A 16,409-nucleotide genomic window follows, 5' to 3' on the forward strand; every position below is an offset into this window, starting at 1 on the left:
GATAGAAGAGCAACTTTGCCTGAAATAACCACTCGTTACAACCGAGGTATGCAGCAAAGCATTTGTGAAGCCACAACACGCACAACCTTGAGGCGGATGGGCTACAACAGCAGAAGACCCCACCGGGTACCACTCATCTCCACTACAAATAGGAAAAAGAGGCTACAATTTGCAAGAGCTCACCAAAATTGGACAGTTGAAGAGTGGAAAAATGTTGCCTGGTCTGATGAGTCTCGATTTCTGTTGAGACATTCAGATGGTAGAGTCAGAATTTGGCGTAAACAGAATGAGAACATGGATCCATCATGCCTTGTTACCACTGTGCAGGCTGCTGGTGGTGGTGTAATGGTGAGGGGGATGTTTTCTTGGCACACTTTAGGCCCCTTAGTGCCAATTGGGCATCGTTTAAATGCCACGGCCTACCTGAGCATTGTTTCTGACCATGTCCATCCCTTTATGGCCACCATGTACCCATCCTCTGATGGCTACTTCCAGCAGGATAATGCACCATGTCACAAAGCTCGAATCATTTCAAATTGGTTTCTTGAACATGACAAGGACTTCACTGTACTAAAATGGCCCCCACAGTCACCAGATCTCAACCCAATAGAGCATCTTTGGGATATGGTGGAACGGGAGCTTCGTGCCCTGGATGTGCATCCCACAAATCTCCAACAACTGCAAGATGCTATCCTATCAATATGGGCCAACATTTCTAAAGAATGCTTTCAGCACCTTGTTGAATCAATGCCACGTAGAATTAAGGCAGTTCTGAAGGCGAAAGGGGGTCAAACACAGTATTAGTATGGTGTTCCTAATAATCCTTTAGGTGAGTGTACATCACATATTGCAGTATTATTGGTGAATCATTTCCACATAATTCACAGAACTTTAACTAATTAAATGAGTTATAGGCTTAAGAAAATGATTTAAGGATTTGAAGTTTTGCTCTGTATATGTGTCTTTGATTATTCTCTCAGATTGTGTTTCTTTATTTTGCCCGTGTAAAGCATTGTGTATGAAAGGTGTTATATGAATAATCATACATGTTTTGGGGTAAACAGGGAGAAATCATATCAATTGTATTGTTGTTATTTGAATTGTTAGATTTCAATTAGTGTTGTTTATTATTTTGGACTGTTCAGAAGTCTTTATTTTATTTTGATGTTTGTTTCATGTTGTGTTGAGATTGGCCTGTAACAGAGGTGTAATGATGATATTTGTTGTTATGCGCGTGGGGAAATCAGGAGAAGGCAGACGGGTGATTAGGATCCAAATGCGGCTTTATTATAAATAACAAATAGGTAAACACAAAGAAAAGTCCACGATGGGAAAAACTAACTCTAACACAAAAGAACACACAGTTGGAAGAACATAAACGAAGGGCAGGAAACGGGGGCATAGGCAGCGAACGTCCACGAAGGGCAGGGGTATCCACGAACAAACAAGGGGAACAGAGAGAGAACAACGAGAGAACATAGGAATCAACATGAAACGTCACATTCAACGATCGACAAAGGAAAGGGAAAACAAGCGGGTTTAAATAGACAGGACACGGTGATAACAAAATCACAAACAGGTGCGGACAATAACGCTGTGACAGTGAAACATGGGGCAGACAACAAGGAAAACGTGACATGGAACGTGATAAGTGACATGTGAAACAGAAAACACGGGGCAGATAACACGGGAACATAACATTTGTAGAATATCATTATCGTTGTCTCTTTGACATTCTGAAACATACTTAAAGGATGTTTTCTCTCACACATTAGTATATAGTATAAAATAATAGAATAAAATATAACAAGATACATCAAGATTCAATAATACAGAGAAGATCAGTGACTCTTGAGTGTTTATCATCAGATGTTTAGTGAGAAATCAAACAGGTTCAGCAAGAAAATCTGTTTTACTTTTGTTGTTGTTTCTTCTGCGACACATTCTTGACACTGAACCGTAAATATGAGGAACAACATCACGACAAACCAGGGGCGTTGCTAGGATCTCGATACATTGGGGGCTTAGCCCAGTCTCCACCACCCACCCCCGCCCGCCCGCCTGCCCGCCCGCCCGCTTTTGGTAACTACTTCTTCTACTCATAGGCACATAATAATAAGCAATAATAATATAAATGGGGGTCTGGGGACCTCCCCATGAAATGTTGGCCATTAAACACTTCATTTCCTGCATTCAGGTGCATTTTTTAGCATTTTAAATGATAGGTAAAAAGATAGAATGCTTTATTTGTAGAACTGTAACAGCTATTCACAGAAACACAAATAAATAATACATGAATATTAAATAATATTTAAAAAAAATGAATATAAAACTATATATATAATGTGTATATAGATATTTATCTTTATCTACTGTATTTATCTATCTATCTATACACACACACACACACACACACACACACACATAAATCACTCCAACAGTCTGCTTGTATAAGTCTGGAAAAGGAACTATAGACAGTGCAGGTCCAGTAAAGAGGGCATTCAACAGACAGTAAACACAGGCACTCTGTATAGGTTTGTAAAGAGAACTATATACATTTAAATAACATAGCTATAAACATAAATAATAGGGAAGAGGGGCACTGTATCCAGATAGATGAGCATTTAGATGAGATAAATGTAATTTAAAAAAAAAGTCTAAACTCCCCCTCAAATTAAAAATTCCCCGATAAGAATAACCTAAGGGGATTCAGCCCCTCTGAATGAAATTCAGGCCCTGCATCTGAGGTAGACTGACCACGAGCTATGTGTTTGTGAAACGAAAGTTTCTGCTTCTGTAGAAGCTATAGTTCTGTATGAAATCAACATTGTTACAAGAAAAACATGTTTTTATCATAGACTGTAAAAAATAGGTTTTTATCCACGCAATCTTATAGAGAAAAACTACACTACTACCCACAGTCCTAAGCTTAACAGCGACGCCTCTGATTGGTCCAACTCGCTGTTACCATAGAAACGTTTACCGTACCCGCGAACGGCTATAGCGATAACATTAACTAGCTATCTGACTAACGTTACAAAAGGGAGCTTGTGGTCACAAACTTTCAGTGGTTTAAATGCCAGAGAATGCATATAATTACATCCAGTTATTTATCTGATAATGTATCCTGAATTTTACTTGTAACATTGGATAATGGGAAAAGGTAGAGGTGACTTGTTGAGTCAGTGACATGAATCTAATTATCTATTAATCTAACCAAATTAACCTCAAAAACATGAAGTTTAGTACTGTTTTCCGAGCTCACTCACTTTGGGATTGTAGCCGAGGCCGTTTGCTGGCCTCAGGAGGTGGAGGACTGCCGTCTTGACGGCGCTTAAAAATTGCCGGATATCCATTTTTACATTAGACGTTTGGGCTAGTGAGTGACGGATGAATCTTGATGCAGTCTGCTGCTTCCTGCTGATTGGTCAACAAGACAGCACGCTGTATATAGCTGGTAGTAGTCAATATCGATGCACGCGCATGGAGCGCATTATGAAAGACTTCGTCTTAGGTTTAACAACCTATGAAACTATTAATGAACAATATGAAACTAAAACGACATAAGCTTAATTTAAAATGGCTTAGGAACTATCTATTTAGATGTGGATAAACGCAATTTAGAGGTGGATAAACCCACTTTGGAGGTGGGTAAACGCTATTTCCGAATTTTGGGAGGTGCGTAAACGGCGTTTATGTGCGTTTAGCCTCCACTACATCCCTGAATAACGTTAATTTACACATCGTGTTTCAATCGCCAAATCAGATGTATAGGCTACTTCATCTACATTCCTCACGAGAAACGGATTATGGCTCACAAAATGGATTAGCTATAGGCGAAATAGTAAGGTCCCACGTACTTTAATACAGTACATGTTCTGCATTAATACCACAGTGAGTAACTTACAGGGCTAGTAAGTTAGACCAGGGTTTGCTTAAGAGCCTTCACCGACCTGAGCTTAATGATGAGGAACGCGCCAGTAGATAACTCTTCTTGCCTCCCTCGTATCGTTCATGACTCCTTATTTTACTTTTTAAAAAGTGTCTAATGTCCATAATAGCTACCACCAGAAGCCACAAACAACAATGACAGTCAAGCCCTAAAGCTGTAAGTTAACCGATGACTCTTTCAGGCTCTCTCCTCTGGTGCGCACTCTAAATACAAGCATTCTGTAACCATAGTAACTTTGATCCGCTTGAACACATTTTAATCGTCTTTAATACATGATTCCGAAGGATAGATTAAAAGACCCGGTACATTTTTTTTACATAAATACAAAATTATTAAAAAATAATAATAATTATCAATAAATTCTATTTTTTGAGATCCGGGGCTATAAAAAAAACATCCGGGGCTGAAGCCCCGGATGCCCATGTCTAACGACGCGCCTGCGACAAGCCCTGATTGTTTGGAAACGTGGAACTTTATTGACTGGTTTGTCTTGTTCTTTACTTGTTCCTGACTCAAACTTTATAGAAATCAGTCATAAAAATACTAATTACTATATATTTTAAACCATGATAAAACATGATTGAAGAGTGAAGATAAGAGGTTGTGTAATTTAGCTCCATTGAGATGATTGGGAATGCTTTATGATGTTTTTATTGATTTCTGTCCTTTCTTGAACTTGACTGCAGCTGGTCATTATAAACGTTTGTTAATACGGTGTGAAGACTTTTTAAAGTAGAGTTTGTGTTCCACAGAAGAAAGATAGTTATACAGGTTTGGAACAACAGTTCAATGTTAACCCGTGATGTTCTTGTGTTTTCTACGGGATGTTCTGTCCAGCATCACCTTCACTGACTTCAACACATTTAAATGAGACACATCTTACAGAATGTGTGTGTTCTTCATCTTAAGATGAGTGTAATCCTTCATTACTTTACACAACAGAGTGACTTCTCATTAAATATGACGACAGCATTTGAAGTTGTTTACCCGTCCGCTGTTGTGATTCATACCAAACTCATAATCAACAGATATGTGTCTATTAACTGGAATTAATGAATAAAGAAGATGATTTGATGTTAATTTCACATCTGTATTGAGAAGAGAATCACTCTGCTGTTTAATAAATATGCAATCAACACATCACCGATGAGACGCCAATGAGAGTTTCAGTGTGTGTGTGAGATGCAACCCGACTCGGCCCAACAGGATCCGAGAACCTGACAGAGGTCAGGTTGGGCTCAGTTTTTCAAGTTCTGTTTTTTAATTAAGTAAAAAATGAACAGGCCTATCAAACTTGTTTCAGGCATGTGCTCTCACTGAGACACGCTGAACGGACGAGTAAGGGGCCATTCATAGCGAATGTGTTTTTGCGAGCATCTGTTCTTCACCCTGGACGAATGTCTTTGACAATTACAACACTTTTCTTCAGTGTCTCCTGCAGGACGAGCACAGTTTAAACACCATATCAAGTTAAAATGAACTTCAAAAGCACATGTTGATACACCTGCACACCTTTTAATTCTTTGCACTGCGTTTAGATTGTTTTTAGCACAGCTGTCAGATGGGACTCTGGACTTAAATGCAATGACTTGAGACTTACTTGTGACTTGTAAAACAATGAACTGGTCCCACCTCTGCTGTAGATAATGTTACAGTAATTTTACTGTGGTGAGGAACACAGCAGATTGCTGGGTATTTGTTGCCAGTAAGTTATTGTTGATTTTACGTAAACATTTTTACAGTGTAGGCATTGAGACTGTAATAGAGTTGGGTTCGAGTCCACCTAAGTCGAGTCAGAGTCTTTAACCAATCAAGTACAAGTCGAGTCTGAGTGCAAATTGGGCCGAGTCGGACTCAAGGCCGAGTCCATAACAGGTTAAGTCGATATGAATTAAAACTGTAACTGTAAAGTACTAATCCATTATATTCGGGGGCGGTTTACGATTTCTGAGGCCCCAACCAACTGACCACACTGGGGCCCTGTAAGCCCGTTTATCGGTCCAATGGCGGTCTCCAATAATACGGGTGAAGTTCTCTGCGCGTTACTGTCTTACCTTGTACATAACACAACAAGATTAAATGAAACACATTTAAAAGTGAGCGAATGTTTGATTATTCTTTTAACTCCTTTAATTATATTTTACCCGTTTAGATTAAGAAACTAAGTCGCTTTGAGGTCCTCGCGTGTTTTTCTCTACACCGCAGGTCTCACGATCACAAGCGGCCAGTATTGGATCATCAAACAGAGGTAATTGCTATATACCTGAGATCGGTCACGTTCACGGTCACACAATCAAAGATACTTCAGTATAGCCCCCATGGAATTGCATACACTTGAATGTAACTTAACGTTTTCTTCAGTAGAGGTCACGGCCTCTATTACAGATGTAAGTTCACCAACATAACTTCTCTTGTAATAGCTTTGGATTGGCCATGCGTGGTTTTCCACGTACACTTATCTGGAGAAACACCCGAATTTAGATTGGTCAAGCAGCATTTGCTGTTCTAAACGGAAGTTCCCTTTTTGTCTTTGCAAACCAAGTACACTTGAATTGATGCCAAATATTAGTCGTCACTAATCTGACGCAGACTTGCGGTAACATACGAATCGTTTAATCTGTTTGGGAAACACAATGTCAGAGTCAATCAGAATAAAATGAAATGTTGACAATTTATTGACCAGGTAACATAATAAATTCATCAATTCCAATTAGACAGTGATAAGTGAAATTTAGACATTTTATCAAAACATAAGAAATTTGAATTGCAATGACCTGATGTAAACTACACACAGTAAACTGTGTGGGATCGTCTGACTACAGAGAACCATGAGCAATGTGTCACATCTCCTTAAATACCCAGATAATTCAATATGCTTACCAAATGGTGGTGTCTGTCATTATAATTAGATTTTTGTCCCCTGTTGAGGGGGTTCCTGTAGATTTACATACAGGAGGTATGGAGGATCTGGGGGAGGGCACACCTTTAAGGGGCACACCACAGTTCATATTTTATAACTTCTTTTGGCTGGGAGGATGAGACCAGTTTACCAGGCGCACTGAGACACTTTAAATGATACCAAACATGTTATAGTTACTTTTTTGTACACACTTCACATTGCATAGGTTTTTAGTGAGCTTTAAGTGAGGAGGAGGAGTGAGATGAAGAGACTTTAGAAGGGAGGTGTTAGCTGCACAGTTTGTTGCATCTCAGATGTTGCTGTTACATATGCAAGAGAGAGTTCAGATGTTAATTCTCATGAGAGCCTTTTGTTTTCTCGAGGAGTAGCCCAGACTCGCTGGCACCCACCTAACAGCCCCATATGGAAAATATTTATAAATTACATTTATAATGTAATGTAGCGGTCGCAGCTTTTGTTTCTCAAAGCGAACGCCACTCCAGCCGTCCCCCGCATCGCTCCTTCCCATGGTATTGAGGCCGGTTCGGCTGGCGATTTGGGGATGGCAGCGGGCTCGGTTTCCCCGGACACAGTCAGAGACTAATGCGCAGATGGCAAACATGCTTTCCCAGGCCGCTGTGAGCATTGGGATGGACTGGAACACCCGTCCTCCCCCCAACCCTCACGGCTTGACGATTGGTACCTTGGCTCCGGGCGCCGTTCAGAGTCTCATAACTTTCTTCCCGGAAGTGTGTGACGAGCTGACGAGTTCATGGAGGGTACCTTTTACTGCCGAAACAGACCTCCTCGCTCGTCTGCTCTCGCTACCCAGGACAGCGGGGTGGTCCACGGAGGTCCCTCAGGTGGACAGGGCAGCAGGCCAGTGCTGACAAGTCTTCAGGACATCCCTACAGGACCCCCTGCTCTGTCTATTTCCTGCCCCCTGCCGGGTGTGTGGAGCGAGGTATGTGCTTTGAGTTTTTTCTCAGCACCCAAGCCTCGGGATGCACCTTTGCCTCCCAACACACTATTACCTGCTCCCCCAGCTGCTAGACCCCACACAGTACGTCCAAAACGATCGTCCCGTTAGATGCATGGCTTGCGTTGCCCAGCCCGTCACATTGGCTGGCCAGGACAATCCGACTCTTCCATGCGATTCAATTGGCCAGGCTCCCGCCTCGTTTCAGCGGTATTCACTCCACCCCGTTGAGCGGTGAGAACACCACCACCTTACGAGCTGAGATTGCCACTCTGTTACTCAAGGACGCGATAGTGCCTGTCCCTCAAGCTGAGATGAAGAAGGGTTTCTACAGCCCTTACTTCATCATACCCAAAAAAGACAGTGTGTCGCGGCCAACCTTGGACTTGTGAGTTCTCAAACGGACTTTACACAGACTCCCGTTCAAAATGCTCAAGCAGAGGCAAATTCTAATCTGTGTTCGGCATCAAGATTGGTTCACTGCGGTAGACCTGAAGGACGCGTACTTCCACATCTCCATTCTGCCTCGACACCGACCCTTCTTACAGTTCACGTTCGATGGCCAGGCGTATCAGTACAAAGTCCTCCCCTTCGGCCTGTCTCCTCGCATCGTAGAAGAATATCTCAGCTCTGTTGACACTTACAATGTACGTGAATGGTGGCTAGACCTTTGAAGCTCCAAAATAAAATGTATGATATGTAAAAAGAAATTATTCCAAGGAATCAGTAATCAAACTGAGCATGTGTAGCAGTAGGTTGTACAGGTTTCAGACACAAGGAATGCCACCCATGGGAATTTCACCCAGGGAAATATGAATGATACCTAAAAATATAGGTCACACAGGTCCAACTCTCTTAAGAAGGTAGGCAGAAACGTAGGTATCATTAAAAAAGTACAACATTTTATTAATACAAAATTACATTTAAAGAAAGAAGGAAAATCACATTAAAATAGCATCCGTTGTACCAGACAGCGTATGACGGCTTGTTAGTGGTGCATGGCTGACAACAGTTTCAAAATAAACAAAAATAACAAACAACACATACACAACATTTTACATAACTAATATTTGCACAACTCTCAAAACTACACAAACTTACAGGGCTGAGGTTCACCACAGGAGAAGTGATCACGAAGCTAGTTAGTCAACAGCACACTTTCACACGCACACCACCGTGCACTCAGATCACACAACCAAAAACACTTGGAAAGTGTCACACGGCAACTGTTGTAGGAGCACCACCACCACAAGAGACCCTTCACCCGTGGGACCCCAGCGACTGAAAAGGAAATCAAGAACAAACTTCAAAACATAATTACAATAATCACAGTTTGATTGTATCACCGAATGGTCATGGAGCAGACAATAATCAAAAAATCTAATACCAAACAATATACAAATATTATTACGCTAGAATCCAAGAAAGAAAACAAATGAACTCAATTCAGACAATAGGGGAGACAGGGTCGCACGGAGCAAACGCATAGTTTTGTGCTCCTTGTTCCAAAAATCAGTGAGCGTCAACCCCAGAGTACAATAAACTATAATTTCATGAAACCAGACAGCAACAATCTCCTCGATTAGTTGGACGATACGGCGTTCTCGCAGTATGACAGCAGAGAAGCGACAGGGCTGTAACTATGGCGACAGCAGAAACAAACTGATCGCCATGAACGAGAGGGAGAATCCTGAGCCAAATACAAACAGAGAAAAACACAATTACTAAAATGTATGCATCACCTGCTAAGATTCTCAGCACATAACAACGTGCACGACGACACTTACCGGGAAAGGACAATGTGCTCTATTATCCCTTCACAGGCACGGGTACACGTATTCATATAAACCGCCGTTTAGCTGAGATGCAGGGATACTGCACATAACTCAAAACATCAGCCAATCTCCAAGCCCCAAACGAAGCTAAACAATCTGCTTTCCACAGAACTGTTTGCACATGCCTGAGGTGAGCAGTCTTAGAATCCACTTAATAAAACAAGCCGAAGGAACCAGGGAGGGGAAACGACAAGCTAGAATGCAACAATGAATCATTAACGCCACACATACACCAATTAAAAGCAGAACTTGCTACATGCTAATGGCACATACCTGTAGCTACTGTCAACAGAAAACAACAGAAAACGGGAACAGCCGGATGTGACGCATCACAGGCCATAGCCAACCAGGGAAGAACTCCTTGCTGATAGGTGCTCACAAATGTCAATCACCACCACTCATCTCATTCATTCGGTTACACATGCTCACAATCCTGCATGTTTTACCTTCACCACCAAACTTGACATTGTATGTGCTCAGTGTTTCGAAATGTAAGTTGTTTTTGGCATAAAGTTGACTTTATTGATTGTTTTAAGTAAACTCACTTTTTTCAACAACATTAATATACATTATAAACACTTCTACATTAATTAATGCTTCTAATGACCAGAGATACAGAACAGAGTTGTTAACTTGTGGACACACAGTCCTGCACATTTTAGATGTCTCCCTATATAACACACTTACACGATGTTGAGTTGAACCAGGTGTGTTAGTTAGTGAGACATCTCAAATGTGTAGTGCTGTGGGTCCACAAGTCTGGAGTTGAGTCTGAGATAATCATATCGTCACATAGTGATCAGTGCATCTGTGATAATGGAAAGCATTGTTTTTCTCCAAACTTGGAGTGTTTGCCACTTGATGTTCTCATATGCAACAGAGTATGGCAATGCATAATTGGAGAAAGTTGTACAATTTTTCAGTCACACGTCTAACCTCTAACAAACCTCTAACAAAATGTAGTGGCATCGGCATTAAAGCTGATTTAGTGGCAGTCTGGAGTCCTGCGTCAGGGATGTTTGTATGTTTCTTATTCATCAATAGAAACAGACACTAGTTGAGTTCTTTGTGTTTTTCTAATCTTTATATCATGATTCCACAGAAACCTTCTGTCATCATGTAAGTAATGACAGGAATGCAGGAGGTTGAGTAGATACTCGCATGTGCAAACTGAAAACAGAACCAGTTTCACCTGCTGTGAAGACACCATTTCAAAAACAGCTCTTAAAATATCATCATATCTGACGGTAAGTTCACTTTAAGCTATACATAATAAAAGTGTGTTCATATAGAGAAGATACTCACATTAGTAAATGATTCTTGTTTTCTATAACAGTGATTTTATATAGATTATATAGATAGAAGAGGACTTTAAATAAAACAGCAGGTTCATTTTGTGACACACATTCAGTGTAACAACATTTGTCTGTCAGCAACAGTGGAAAAAAAAATAACTTTTAATGTTTTTATCTGTACTGTAACTGACTTTATAAAAGAAACATACAGAGAGAAATGAAAAATGTTTGTTTGTCGATGTGTGTCGGCTGTCTGCTAGTCAAATATCATGACAGATCACCTGATTAATCATCATAGTTAATGTCAGTTTATACTTATTAAACATTTCTTCACATTAAAAGGTAATATTAATATTATTCATTGCATTAGTTCAACTGAATTATAAAAATGATCAAGAACTCTACAGAATTGATTCATCTTGTTTCATGGTTATCAGTGATTTGTGCATTTGAGAGATGAACGTACTGTAAATCAGTTGGCAGAGATGTATCTTCCTGTAATGTTTTTATCTCTTACACAATATTTGTATTTGTATATTGCATTAAAGTAATGTGAACACAATTCTCAGTTCAGCAATACCTCGTGGGGTTGTGGTTTGTTGGGGTATAATTTCGGTACAGCAGGGAGAACCGTTATGTTTAAATATTGAAACAGATTTTATGAACTCACTGATTCTGCACATTTCTTATTGTGACATCACTCAGATGATTGCACTATGCATATGATTTCTACTACTAAATTATGAAATAAAACTAACACGGAACTAACTGAACATTGTATTAATGATTTAAAGTGAGGCTGCATCATAATCATTTTAAGAAACCTCATTCAACCTGGTATAAAAAAAAACCTAAAAGTTGTATAAAATAATAAATGACTTTAACAAGTGAGAAATGACATGCAGATCTCTCTTAGAAGATCACATCATGAATATTCCAATATTTCCTCATGACATCACTCTCCCACAGTTAGCACCAGTGGTGTGGATGTCAATGCTGCCCTCTAAAGGCAAAATACAATAAATACACTAAAGCTGAAACAAACAAATAAAAATCTGTTTTTTGATTGTTCAGCCAAATATAGGTTATAAAACAGTTTTAAATCTGAGCATAGTTGTGTCAAACCCAAATGTCACCGGACATGCCTGTATATCCTGAATCATATGTTTAATGATTTATTTGATATGATATTACTATAAAGTATTAATCACAAGATAAATCATGGTGCTGCAACAACTGAGCATATGGCCCCCGTCACCTCAGAATATGTATTTCTATGGAATAATAACAATACTATGATTTATATGAATTGCAATGGTTTAAGAATAGACTATAAAAAAGAAACAAACAAACATATCAATCGAGCACTAATCTGAATTGTCTATTAGAGGAAAGCATCCAACTCAGTTGTTTCAGACATTCAGAGAAACATGCTAAAATCCAGTGTTTCTGTGTTAAAAGCACCCCTATTTGTGCCTTTTTTTTCTTCTTTTTTTTTTCTCAAATGTCCGGAATTAGAAAAAATCCAGTCATCTCATTTCACAGTGTTTCTTTTGTGCCGTAACATGGTGGACTATGCATCATAAATGAATAGCACAATCATATCAAATGCATAAACATTTATACATTAACGCTTCTACTGACCTGAGGTACAGATCAGAGCATGTGAGTGGCAATGATCGAGTTGTTGCTTCATTCAAATATCTGCTCATGTGTGTTCATTCAACTCCAACGTTGAAGTTGAAAAGTCATCGTTCCGCCTCCCTTAATAATGCATGCAGAATTCCCTTTTTTCACCTTAATAAAATCTTACATAATAATAATAAAAAAAAAAATATTCTGATATGCTAGGAATTGGACATTGATTTAGTTGCCTCTTGAATATGTTGTTCCCCTTCTGTCACTCACTCGATGTTGTGTCGATGTAGTGACACTAGGGGTCTCTCTTGAGAGCCTCAGTTATCTTTGAGAAAAGGCCAATGAGAATTGGCGAACAGTATTTGCATTACCCTCCCCCAGACATATGGGTATAAAAGGAGGGAAGCGTGCATCTGTTCAGACAGATTTTTATCTTCAGAGCAAAGCAGTTGTTTCAGTGAGCTGAGTAAAAACCCACTGCTGTTCCACTCAGCTCTAAAAAGCATACGCTGTTGGAAATATGGATAAGGCAGTTGCGGTGCACCTGTGCCTGCAAAACGACGCCACCTGGCAGGATCGACCATCACTCCCCTCCAAGGCCAGTAGGTTGATGTCTCTGGCGACCAAGGCCTTCAGCCTCCGGCCTGCACGGCATTGCCCTCCTGCAAGTCTACCAGACCAAGGCGCTAAGAGATCTGCACTTGGGTAGGCCTGATCCTAATGTGCTGCAGGAACTGCGCTCGGCGACCGGCCTCACCCTCCGGGCCACGAAAGTCACGGCGCATTCACTCGGACAGGCAATGACCACCCTCGTGGTCCAGGAACGCCATCTGTGGCTGAATCTGGTTGAGATGCGGGACCCCGACAAGGCTTGCTTTCTCAACACCCCATCTCCCAGGTCAGCCTATTCGGCGACACCGTGGATGGCTTTGCCCAGCAGTTCTCGATGGTGAAGAAACAGACAGAGGCCATTCAACACACCTTGCCCCGCCGCGAATGAAGATACCGCGCCCCGTTTGCTCGCCGAGGGTGTCCCCCTGCGGCGGTGAAATCTCAGGCATTTCCGCCCAGGCCTAGCTCTCAGCCCCAGCGTAGAGCTCACCCCAGGAAGCGGACACCCCTGTCTCATGAACCACCTTCCAGATCCAGAAGGCACCCAAGCGCTCCAGAGATGGGCAACCCAGGGAGAGAGACGTCTGCTACGGAGCTGGTATCCAGATCACTCCATTCCCTGCTGGAGGGCCGGGTGGGGGTGCTTTTCGCATCCCCAATGGGCTCCGGTACCCACATTGTCACAAAGGAAGCAGTTTCCTCCCTCCCTGGGTCACTTAGCCGGTGCCCACAACAGCCGTTCTCAAGCCAACCCTCCGCCTTCACGTGCCCAACTGCACCACACTCACACCTCAGGCCGGCAGGTGGTGACGAGTCTAGAGGTCGTCGCTACAGAACCCAGGCCGGGCGGGTAGGGTTGCTCAGACAACACAGTGACACAATCGTATATAAATCGCCAGGGCGGTGTTTGCTTGTGTCGCATGTTGCAAATCGCCAACCATCTGCTCCTTTGGAGTCGCTGCTCGCCACTCATATCCCGAGCAATCCTAAAAACCACTGCGGATGTGCTGTTATGTCAGGTAATGCTCAGTGGAGAGTGGAGACTCTACCCTCAGATGCGCTGGCACACAGCTGGCAAATATGCATTTCTCCAAGTGAGCCTACTTGAACAAGTCCTGTGCAAGGTCAGGGAGGACGAGGAACAAGTCATTCTTGTGGCCCCCCACTGGCCCACTCGGACTTGGCTCTCAGATCTCACGCTCCTCGCGACAGCACCTCACTGGCAAATTCCCCTGAGGAAAGACCTTCCTTCTCAAGGATGGGGCACCCTCTGGCATCTGCGCCCAGACCTCTGAAACCTTCATGTCTGGCCCTTGGATGGGATGTGGAAGATCTAATCGGTCTACCACCAGCAATCGTAGACACGATCACTCAATCCAAAGCTCCATCTACCAGGCAGCTTTATGCCCTAGGGTGGCACTTATTCACAAATTGGTGTTCTTCCCGATCTGAAGACGCACAGAGGTGCGTAGTCAGGTCAGTGCTCTCATTCCTGCAGGACAGGCTGGAGGGGCGGCTGTCCTAATCTACCTTGAAGGTTTATGTAGCTTCCATAGCAGCTCAACATGCTGCACTGGACGGTAAGTCGTTAGGGAAGCACAACCTGATCATCAGGTTCCTTAGAGGCGCTTGGAGGCTGAACCCTCCTAGGCCATGCCTGTTCCCCTCATGGGATCTCTCCGTTGTCCACTCGGGCCTTCGGAGAGCCCCGTTTGAGCTGCTAGCATCAGTCAAACTAAATAATAATAATAATACATTTTATTTGTAATGCCCTTTATCAGACTCAAAGTGCTACAGCGTACAGAACAAAATAATCAAACATGTGAATAAAAAAAAATAATATATATATATATATATATATATATATATATATATATATATATATATATATATATATATGTATACATATATATAAAGTATCAAAAGAAAAATACATTAAAAATATAAAATAAATAAATAATACAAGCAGAGCGGAGAGAGTGAGCGGGAATGGATGGAGTAACCAAATCACAGATGTAATCTGGAGCCAACCCATGTACTGCCTTATAGGTTAAAATTTGAATTTTATAGTCAATACGTGGCTGAACTGGAAGCCAATGCAGTTGCTGGAGCACGGGTGTAATGTGATGGCGTGAGGATGTAGGAGTCAAAACATGCGTGGCAGAGTTCTGTATATATTGCAACGTCCTAATAGAATTTGCTGGTAAACCCGCAAAAAGAGAGTTACAATAATCAAGCCTTGATGTAATGAAGGCATGGATAAGCCTCTCTGCATCAGGCCTAGAGAGAAATGGTCTAATACGTGCAATGTTCCTCAGATGGAAAAAAGCAACCTTTGTTATGTTTTTAAAATGTGAATTAAAAGTTAGCTGGGCATCAAAAATCACACCCAAGTGACGCACCTGGCCAGAAGGGGACAATTGAGTATTGTCTACTGAAATTTTAAAATCCTTACATTTATTGACATTAATTGGAGTACCAATTAATACGATTTCAGATTTGGAGCAGTTTAGTTTTAGAAAGTGGAGTTTCATCCACGCTTTAATTTCCAACAAACAGTCAGAAAGTTTTGAAGAGGAAGAATTAAGATCAGGCTGAGAGCTGATATAAATCTGGGTGTCATCCACGTAACAGTGAAAGCTCAGGCCATACTTCCGAATGATCTGCCCAAGAGGCAGCATATAAACACTAAATAAAACAGGACCCAAAATTGACCCCTGAGGGACACCCTGACACAGAGGCACAGTAGGAGATCTGTTAGAACCCAGGTAGACAAATTGGGAACGATCTGAGAGGTAAGATTTAAACCAATTTAACACAGTTCCAGATAGACCGGTCCACATATGCAATCTTTCCAATAATATGCTGTGACATATGGTATCGAATGCAGCCTTAAGGTCTAACAAAACCAAAATGCCACAAGCCCCAGAGTCGGCTATAACGAGGAGGTCATTCAGGATCCTGACTAGAACAGTCTCTGTACTGTGTCCAGATCTAAACCCGGATTGAAAATTTTCTAGTAGGCTATTCATACAGAGATGAGTACGGAGTCAACCACACACTCAAGCACTTTTGCCAGGAAAGGAAAATTAGAGATGGGTCAATAATTTGACATATCAGTGATATCACTCCCAGGCTTTTTAAGAACTGGGGTAACTGCAGCCATTTTTAGAGCAGAAGAGACACTCCATGTATTGAG

This window comes from Xyrauchen texanus, chromosome 43 (assembly GCF_025860055.1).
Source record: "Xyrauchen texanus isolate HMW12.3.18 chromosome 43, RBS_HiC_50CHRs, whole genome shotgun sequence".
In the NCBI taxonomy this organism is placed as follows: domain Eukaryota; kingdom Metazoa; phylum Chordata; class Actinopteri; order Cypriniformes; family Catostomidae; genus Xyrauchen; species Xyrauchen texanus.